The sequence below is a fragment of the Triticum dicoccoides genome, chromosome 5A (assembly GCF_002162155.2).
Source record: "Triticum dicoccoides isolate Atlit2015 ecotype Zavitan chromosome 5A, WEW_v2.0, whole genome shotgun sequence".
Taxonomy (NCBI): Eukaryota; Viridiplantae; Streptophyta; class Magnoliopsida; order Poales; family Poaceae; genus Triticum; species Triticum dicoccoides.
The window spans coordinates 435,759,162-435,763,784 of record NC_041388.1 but is presented as its reverse complement, the minus strand read 5'-3'; positions in this window follow the sequence as shown (position 1 = coordinate 435,763,784).

The following is a 4,623-nucleotide window of genomic DNA, read 5'->3' as shown; positions in this document are numbered from 1 at the left end:
CCTCGCAAAAGAATTCCAATGCTTTGATTGAAGAAAAATTGCTTAAGATTGATGAGTTGGCTAGGAACGTTGATAGAATTTCTCTTGATGTTGATTCTTTGAAACTTAGATCGATTCCTCCAAAGCATGAAATCAATGAGTCTCTCAAAGCCATGAGAATTTCCATTGATGAGTGCAAAGAAAGAACCGCTAGGATGCGTGCTAAGAAAGATTGCTTTATAAAAAGCGTGTTCTTCTAGTTTCCATGATAATAAAGATGAAGATATAAAAGTTATTGATGTGTCCCCTATTAAATCTTTGTTTTGTAATATGAATCTTGATAATGATGGGACTGAATATGATCCACCTTTAACTAGAAGGCGTTCCAAAAATTCAGAGTCTTTAGATCTTGATGCTAAAATTGTTAAAAGTGGGATTGAAGAAGTCAAAACTTTAAATATTAATGAACCCACTATTTTGGATTTCAAGGAATTTAATTATGATAATTGCTCTTTGATATATTGTATTTCCTTGTTTCAATCCATGCTAAATTCTCCTCATGCTTATAGTCAAAATAAAGCCTTTACCAAACATATCGTTGATGCTTTCATGCAATCTTATGAAGAAAAACTTGAGTTGGAAGTTTCTATCCCTAGAAAACTTTATGATGAGTGGGAACCTACTATTAAAATTAATATTAAATATCATGAATGCTATGATTTGTGTGATTTGGGTTCTAGTGTTTCCACGATTCCAAAGACTTTGTGTGATTTGCTAGGTTTCCGTGATTTTGATGATTGCTCTTTAAACTTGCACCTTGCGGATTCCACTATTAAGAATTCCACTATTAAGAAACCTATGGGAAGAATTAATTATTATCTTATTGTTGCAAATAGGAATTATGTGCCCGTGGATTTTATTGTTCTTGACATAGATTGCAATCCTTCATGTCCTATTATTCTTGGCAGACCTTTCCTTAGAACGATTGGTGCAATTATTGATATGAAGGAAGGGAATACTACATTCAATTTCCGTTAAGGAAAGGCATGGAACAATTCCCTAGAAAGAAAATTAAATTGCCACATGAATCTATTATGATATCCACTTATGTATTTCCTTCCAAAGATGGCAATACCTAGATCTATCTTCGCTTTTATGCCTAGAAAGGGGCATTAAACGATAGCGCTTGTTGGGAGGCAACCCAATTTTATTTTTATTCCTTGATTTTTTTTCTCCTGTTTAGTAATAAATAATTTATCTAGCCTCTGTTTTGGTTGTGTTTTTTGTGTTTAATTAGTGTTTGTTCCAAGTAGAACCGTTGGGAAGACTTGGGGAAAGTCTTTTTAGTCTTGCTGTAAAAAACAGAACTTTAGCGCTCACGAGAACTGATGCCATTTTTATTTGCAAAGTTATATTTAGTTAATTATTTTTGAAGATGATTAATATATAAATTCCTCACGTCCATAAATTTATTTTAGAATTTTTGGGGTTCCAGATCTTGCGTTAGCTACAGATTACTACAGACTGTTCTGTTTTTGACAGATTCTGTTTTTCGTGTGTTGTTTGCCTATTTTGATGAATCTATGGCTAGTAAAATAGTTTATAAACCATAGAGAAGTTGGAATACAGTAGGTTTAACACCAATATAAATAAATAATGAGTTAATTACAGTACCTTTAAGTGGTGTTTTGTTTTCTTTCGCTAACGGAGCTCACGAGATTTTCTACTTTAAGTTTTGTGTTGTGAAGTTTTCAAGTTTTGGGTAAAGATTTGATGGATTATGGAACAAGGAGTGGCAAGAGACTAAGCTTGGGTATGCCCATGTCACCCCCAAGATAATCTAAGGACACCTAAAAGCCAAAGCTTGGGGATTCCCCGAAAGGCATCCCCTCTTTCGTCTACTTCTATCGGTAACTTCACTTGGAGCTATATTTTTATTTACCACATGATATGTGTTTTCCTTGGAGCGTCTTGTATTATTTGAGTATTTATTTGTTAGTTTTCCACAATTATCCTTGATTCACACACATTTTTGAGAGAGACACTCATGATTCGGAAATTGTTAGAATACTCTATGTGCTTCACTTATATCTTTTGAGTTATATAGTTTTTGCTCTAGTGCTTCACTTATATCTTTTAGATCATGTTGGTAGATTTGTTTTATAGAAACTTTTATTCTCTCATGCTTCACTTAGATTATTTTGAGAGTCCTACAAAACAGCATGGCAATTTGCTTTAATTATGTTAAGGCATTCAAGATTAATAATAAAATTTTCTTATGAGTGTGTTGAATACTATGAGAAGTTTGAAACTTGATAATTGTTTTGAGATATGGAGATGGTGATATTAGAGTCATGCTAGTTGAGTAGTTGTGAATTTGAGAAATGCTTGTGTTGAAGTTTGTGATTTCCGTAGCATGCATGTATGGTGAACCGTTATGTTAAGAAGTCGGAGCATGATGTATTTATTGATTGTCCTCCTTATGAGTGGCGGTCGGGGACGAGCGATGGTCTTTTCCTACCAATCTATCCCCCTAGGAGCATGCGCGTAGTACTTTGCTTCGATAACTTATAGATTTTTGCAATAAGTATGTGAGTTCTTTATGACTAATGTTGAGTCCATGGATTATACGCACTCTCACCCTTCCACCATTGCTAGCCTCTCTAATACCGCGCACCTTTCGCCGGTATCATACAACCACCATATAACTTCCGCAAAACAGCCACCATACCTACCTATCATGGCATTTCCATAGCCATTCCGAGATATATTGCCATGCAACTTTCCACCATTCCGTTTACTATGATACGCTCCATCATTGTCATATTGCTTCGCATGATCATGTAGTTGACATTTTAGTTGTGGCAAAGCCACCGTTCATAATTCTTTCATATAAGTCACTCATGCATCATTGCTATCCCGGTACACCACCGGAGGCATTCATATAGAGTCATACTTTGTTCTAGTATCGAGTTGTAATCATTGAGTTCTAAATAAATAGAAGTGTGATGATCATCATTCATAGAGTATTGTCCCAATAAAAAAGAGAAAGTCCAAATAAAAAAAGAAGGCCCAAAAAAAGGGGCAATACTACTATATTTTTTTCCACACTTGTGCTTCAAATTAGCACCATGATCTTCATGATAGAGAGTCTCCTATGCTATCACTTTCATATACTAGTGGGAATTTTTCATTATAGAACTTGGCTTGTATATTCCAACGATGGGCTTCCTCAAATGCCCTAGGTCTTCGTGAGCAAGCAAGTTGGATGCACACCCACTTAGTTTCTTTTTGTTGAGCTTTCATATACTTATAGCTCTAGTGCATCCGTTGCATGGCAATCCCTACTCACTCACATTGATATCTATTGATGGGCATCTCCATAGCCCGTTGATACGCCTAGTTGATGTGAGACTATCTTCTCCCTTTTTGTCTTCTCCACAACCACAATTCTATTCCACCCATAGTGCTATGTCCATGGCTCATGCTCATGTATTGCGTGAAGATTGAAAAAGTTTGAGAACACCAAAAGTATGAAACAATTGCTTGGCCTGTCATCGGGGTTGTGCATGATTTGAATACTTTGTGTGGTGAAGATGGAGCATAGCCAGACAATATGATTTTGTAGGGATAACTTTCTTTGGCCATGTTATTTTGATGAAACATAATTGCTTAGTTAGTATGCTCGAAGTATTATTATTTTTATGTCAATATTAAACTTTTGTCTTGAATCTTTCAGATCTGAATATTCATACCACAATTAAGAGAATTACAATGAAACTATGCCAAGTAGCATTCCACATCAAAAATTCTATTTTTATCATTTACCTACTCGAGGACGAGCAGGAATTAAGCTTGGGATGCTTGATATGTCTCCAACGTATCTATAATTTTGATTGTTCCATGCTATATTATATCATGTTTTGGACATTATTGAGCTTTATTATACACTTTTATACTCCCTCCATTTTTATATACAAGGCCACTATGGAATATACATTTTGCATCTATACAAGGCCACCAACAGTAATCGAGGCAAACTTAATGATATTTTCTCGTACTAACAATATGTTTAATACTTGCATGCATGCAATCATAATGACAGTCAACTACTTCCTCCACTCAGTTTCTTTGCATGCATGCGGAGTATTAATGATCCCAGTAAATAAGAAGAAAAGTTGACTTGTAAAGCAGGCATTAAATTTTACATTGGTACCTATAATCCGAGTTTGTGGCCTTGTATACAAAAAAGGAGGGAGTATTATTTTTGGGACTAACCAATTAACCAGAGGCCCAGCCCAGAATTATTGTTTTTTGCCTATTTTAGGGTTTCACAGAAAAAGAATATCAAACGGAATGAAACCTTTGGGGGCCACGTTGCTCCACCGACGTACTCCTTCCTCCTATATATACCTATGTACCCCCAAACTACCAGATACGGCGTCAAAACCCTAATTCCACCGCCGTAACTTTCTGTATCCACGAGATCCCATCTTGGGGCCTTTTCCGGAGCTCCGCCGGAGGGGGTATCGATCACGGAGGGCTTCTACATCAACACCATAGCCTCTTCGATGAAGTATGAGTAGTTTACTTCAGACCTACGGGTCCATAGTTATTAGCTAGATGGCTTCTTCTCTCTTTTTG